Here is a 6,204-nt window from a genome sequence, read left to right as displayed (position 1 = left end):
AATGGGTAAATAAAATGCCTCACGATCTTCAGAATATGTCGGTGTCAATCTCTGGTCTCCTCGGATATGGAACCAAAAAGGTGGATTTGGACCGGGCCAAGGTCACGAGGACTTTTGAACGGTTCATGTCCTCCTTATAAAGAGACACTGAATCACCACCGAAGGTTCGACTTCCAGTCGGAGGAACACACTTCAAGAAGAAACAAATATTAAACATGTGAATGCGACCACGTGACCTCATGAAACCGACCTGGTTCAAAAATAAAATTAAATAAACGCTCGAGCCAGGTAGGAGTCGAACCTACAATCTTCTGATACGTAGTCAGACGCGTTATCCATTGCGCCACTGGCCCACCTGACGAATGATGTTCATCTCTTTACCCAAATGATGAAATGACGGTGAGATGAACACAAAGGTTCAGGGAAATATGGTCACCAACTTCTCCTGTGGGAATGTGAATCATTAACACATGTTAATGAAACCAATGTGGAGTGATGTTAAAATGTGCTGCTCAAAACAATCCACCCAGACCCCAAATCTGTCAAGAATAAAATATTCTTTCACTCCACACCTGCATGGACTTCTCCCCATCACCTGTGACGGTTCATCTCATCAAGTTCTTCCTCCACATAAAACTTCTTCCTCTTTTTAAACTTTCCCCTCATCTTCCTCAACACTTTCTGGCAAACAGTTCTACATCCGAATTGACTCTGCAGGAGTTAAACATCAACTCTCTCTTCTTGATCTTCCCCCGTGATCTCATTCTCTTCCCCTCCATCCTGTGAACATCACAATCTGCAGACATATTTGAGGCAAGTCTGTGTGTGTGTGTATGTGTGCGCTTCTTCTGAAAAGCAGACCACACCATTTGACCCAGACATCTCAAACTTGTCTTTAAGACTGTTCACTCCACCAGGGTGGTTTTACATTTTAAACCTCCCCCCACACCCCTCATTCCCCTCCCCCACCACCAACAGGTGCTTGCTTCCATATAGCGGGTACACCCTTTCACCAATAAGGCACACTCACACTTTGCATGATGTGTCCACTCCTCCAGGATAGTTTTGCACTTTGCCCCAACTCCACGCCCAACCCCACCCCCATTAGCCCAATCACACTCCAACTGTGTGTGTGTCTCTTCTGATTTGACAGCCACACCTTTTGACCCATGGGTGCTCAAACCTTCCCCAAAGACTTTTCACTCACCTCTGGTGGTTTTGCATGATAAAATCCACCCAGAAACTACCAACCCCCCCGCACACACACACACACACACACACACACACACACACACACACACACACACACACACACACACACACACACACACACACACACACACACACACACACACACACGCACACACACACACACACACACACACACGCACATACACACACGCACATACACACACACGCACACACACAAACACGCGCACACACACACACACGCACATACACACAAGCACATACACACACCCACATGGACACGCACATACACACACACACGTACACGCACATACACACATATACACACACGTACACGCACATACACAAATGCGTACACGCACATAGACACACACACGCATACACGCACATACACACACAAACGTACACGCACAAACACACACACACACGCACAAACACTCATACACACGGACACAGAAACACCACACACAAACACACACACACACACAAACACAAACACACACTCGCGCGTACACGCACAAACACACACACACACACGCGTACACGCACAAACACACACACATATACACACACACGCGTGCACACACACACACACACGCGTGTACACGCACATACACACACGCACATACACACACACGCGTGCACACACGCACATACACACACACGCGTACACGCACACACACACACACACACACACACACGCGTACACGCACATACACACACACGCACATACACACATACACACGCACATACACACACACACGTGCACACACGCACATATACACACACGCGAACACGCACACACACACACACACACACGCACATACACACATACACACGCACATACACACATGCACGTACACGCACATACACACATATACAATCACGTACACGCACATACACACACATGCGTACACGCACATAGACACACACACACACGCTTACACGTACATACACACACAAACGTACACGCACAAACACACACACATGCACAAACACTCATACACACGGACACAGAAACACCACACACACACACACACGCACACACACACACACACACACACACACACACACACACACACACACACACACACGCGAACACGCACAAACGCACACACACGTACACGCACAAACACACACACACGCGCACACACACACACACACACACACACACACACACACACACACACACACACACACACACACACACACACACACAGACACACACAAGCATGCACACACGCACATACACACACACGCGTACACGCACACACACACACACGCATACACGCGTGTACACGCACATACACACGCACATACACACAAACACACACACACACACGGTTCGTTTCGCATTTATACGTCATTTTGAAATTCCCGTGTTCCATGTGAACGTGACAGATTCGTGATGTCTTTCAAAAAGGGCAGACCATGATGTGCCGGTGCCAATCATGCAATGGGTAAATAAAATGCCTCACGATCTTCAGAATATGTCGGTGTCAATCTCTGGTCTCCTCGGATATGGAACCAAAAAGGTGGATTTGGACCGGGCCAAGGTCACGAGGACTTTTGAACGGTTCATGTCCTCCTTATAAAGAGACACTGAATCACCACCGAAGGTTCGACTTCCAGTCGGAGGAACACACTTCAAGAAGAAACAAATATTAAACATGTGAATGCGACCACGTGACCTCATGAAACCGACCTGGTTCAAAAATAAAATTAAATAAACGCTCGAGCCAGGTAGGAGTCGAACCTACAATCTTCTGATACGTAGTCAGACGCGTTATCCATTGCGCCACTGGCCCACCTGACGAATGATGTTCATCTCTTTACCCAAATGATGAAATGACGGTGAGATGAACACAAAGGTTCAGGGAAATATGGTCACCAACTTCTCCTGTGGGAATGTGAATCATTAACACATGTTAATGAAACCAATGTGGAGTGATGTTAAAATGTGCTGCTCAAAACAATCCACCCAGACCCCAAATCTGTCAAGAATAAAATATTCTTTCACTCCACACCTGCATGGACTTCTCCCCATCACCTGTGACGGTTCATCTCATCAAGTTCTTCCTCCACATAAAACTTCTTCCTCTTTTTAAACTTTCCCCTCATCTTCCTCAACACTTTCTGGCAAACAGTTCTACATCCGAATTGACTCTGCAGGAGTTAAACATCAACTCTCTCTTCTTGATCTTCCCCGTGATCTCATTCTCTTCCCCTCCATCCTGTGAACATCACAATCTGCAGACATATTTGAGGCAAGTCTGTGTGTGTGTGTGTGTATGTGTGCGCTTCTTCTGAAAAGCAGACCACACCATTTGACCCAGACATCTCAAACTTGTCTTTAAGACTGTTCACTCCACCAGGGTGGTTTTACATTTTAAACCTCCCCCCACACCCCTCATTCCCCTCCCCCACCACCAACAGGTGCTTGCTTCCATATAGCGGGTACACCCTTTCACCAATAAGGCACACTCACACTTTGCATGATGTGTCCACTCCTCCAGGATAGTTTTGCACTTTGCCCCAACTCCACGCCCAACCCCACCCCCATTAGCCCAATCACACTCCAACTGTGTGTGTGTCTCTTCTGATTTGACAGCCACACCTTTTGACCCATGGGTGCTCAAACCTTCCCCAAAGACTTTTCACTCACCTCTGGTGGTTTTGCATGATAAAATCCACCCAGAAACTACCAACCCCCCCCCCCCCCACGCACACACACAGACACACACACACACACACAGACACACACACACACGCACGCGTACATGCACAAACACAAACACACACACAAGCACACACACACACACACGCACACACACACAAACACACACGCGCACACACACACATACACACACACGCGTGTACACACGCACAAACACACACACACGCACACACACACACACACACACACACACACATACACACACGCATGCACACACACACACACACGTACACGCACATACACACATATACACACACGTACACGCACATACACAAATGCGTACACGCACATAGACACACACACGCATACACGCACATACACACACAAACGTACACGCACAAACACACACACACACACACACGCACAAACACTCATACACACGGACACAGAAACACCACACACAAACACACACACACAAACACAAACACACACTCGCGCGTACACGCACAAACACACACACACACACGCGTACACGCACAAACACACACACACGCACACACACACACGCGCGCACACTCACACACACATACACACACACGCGTGCACACACACACACACACACACGCACTTACACGCACATACACACACGCGCACATACACACATACACACACACACACACACACACGCGCGTACACGCACATACACACATACACACGCACATACACACACACGTGCACACACGCACATATACACACACGCGAACACGCACACACACACACACGCACATACACACATACACACGCACATACACACATGCACGTACACGCACATACACACATATACAATCACGTACACGCACATACACACACATGCGTACACGCACATAGACACACACACACACGCTTACACGTACATACACACACAAACGTACACGCACAAACACACACACGCACAAACACTCATACACACGGACACAGAAACACCACACACACACACACACACACACACACACACACACACACACACACACACACACACACACACATACACGCACATGCACACACGCACATACACACGCGCACACGGACACGCACATACACACACGTACACGCACATACACACATATACACACACGTACACGCACATACACACACATGCGTACACTCACATAGACACACACACACGCGTACACGCACATACACACACAAACGTACACGCACAAACACACACACACACACACACGCACAAACACTCATACACACGGACACAGAAACACCACACACACACAAACACACACACACACACGGTTCGTTTCGCATTTATACGTCATTTTGAAATTCCCGTGTTCCATGTGAACGTGACAGATTCGTGATGTCTTTCAAAAAGGGCAGACCATGATGTGCCGGTGCCAATCATGCAATGGGTAAATAAAATGCCTCACGATCTTCAGAATATGTCGGTGTCAATCTCTGGTCTCCTCGGATATGGAACCAAAAAGGTGGATTTGGACCGGGCCAAGGTCACGAGGACTTTTGAACGGTTCATGTCCTCCTTATAAAGAGACACTGAATCACCACCGAAGGTTCGACTTCCAGTCGGAGGAACACACTTCAAGAAGAAACAAATATTAAACATGTGAATGCGACCACGTGACCTCATGAAACCGACCTGGTTCAAAAATAAAATTAAATAAACGCTCGAGCCAGGTAGGAGTCGAACCTACAATCTTCTGATACGTAGTCAGACGCGTTATCCATTGCGCCACTGGCCCACCTGACGAATGATGTTCATCTCTTTACCCAAATGATGAAATGACGGTGAGATGAACACAAAGGTTCAGGGAAATATGGTCACCAACTTCTCCTGTGGGAATGTGAATCATTAACACATGTTAATGAAACCAATGTGGAGTGATGTTAAAATGTGCTGCTCAAAACAATCCACCCAGACCCCAAATCTGTCAAGAATAAAATATTCTTTCACTCCACACCTGCATGGACTTCTCCCCATCACCTGTGACGGTTCATCTCATCAAGTTCTTCCTCCACATAAAACTTCTTCCTCTTTTTAAACTTTCCCCTCATCTTCCTCAACACTTTCTGGCAAACAGTTCTACATCCGAATTGACTCTGCAGGAGTTAAACATCAACTCTCTCTTCTTGATCTTCCCCGTGATCTCATTCTCTTCCCCTCCATCCTGTGAACATCACAATCTGCAGACATATTTGAGGCAAGTCTGTGTGTGTGTGTGTGTGTATGTGTGCGCTTCTTCTGAAAAGCAGACCACACCATTTGACCCAGACATCTCAAACTTGTC

General features: G+C 47.3%; 3 non-coding genes across 3 annotated transcripts; all 3 read right to left on the bottom strand.

The window, feature by feature from the left end:
* Positions 1 to 280: 280 nt before the first annotated feature.
* Positions 281 to 353, bottom strand: TRNAR-ACG (transfer RNA arginine (anticodon ACG)). The gene has a single exon. It is a non-coding gene; the product is annotated as a tRNA-Arg (tRNA).
* A 2,591-nt stretch (positions 354 to 2,944) lies between these two features.
* TRNAR-ACG (transfer RNA arginine (anticodon ACG)) lies at positions 2,945 to 3,017 on the bottom strand. The gene has a single exon. It is a non-coding gene; the product is annotated as a tRNA-Arg (tRNA).
* A 2,568-nt stretch (positions 3,018 to 5,585) lies between these two features.
* Positions 5,586 to 5,658, bottom strand: TRNAR-ACG (transfer RNA arginine (anticodon ACG)). Its single transcript has one exon. It is a non-coding gene; the product is annotated as a tRNA-Arg (tRNA).
* Positions 5,659 to 6,204: the final 546 nt, after the last annotated feature.

This window comes from Eptatretus burgeri, unplaced genomic scaffold, assembly GCF_056783735.1.
Source record: "Eptatretus burgeri isolate ZD-2024b unplaced genomic scaffold, Ebu_testis_v1 Ebu_testis_scaffold_368, whole genome shotgun sequence".
Lineage (NCBI taxonomy): Eukaryota > Metazoa > Chordata > Myxini > Myxiniformes > Myxinidae > Eptatretus > Eptatretus burgeri.
The sequence above is the reverse complement of the archived record's forward strand: the minus strand, read 5'-3'. Positions and strand labels throughout refer to the sequence as shown.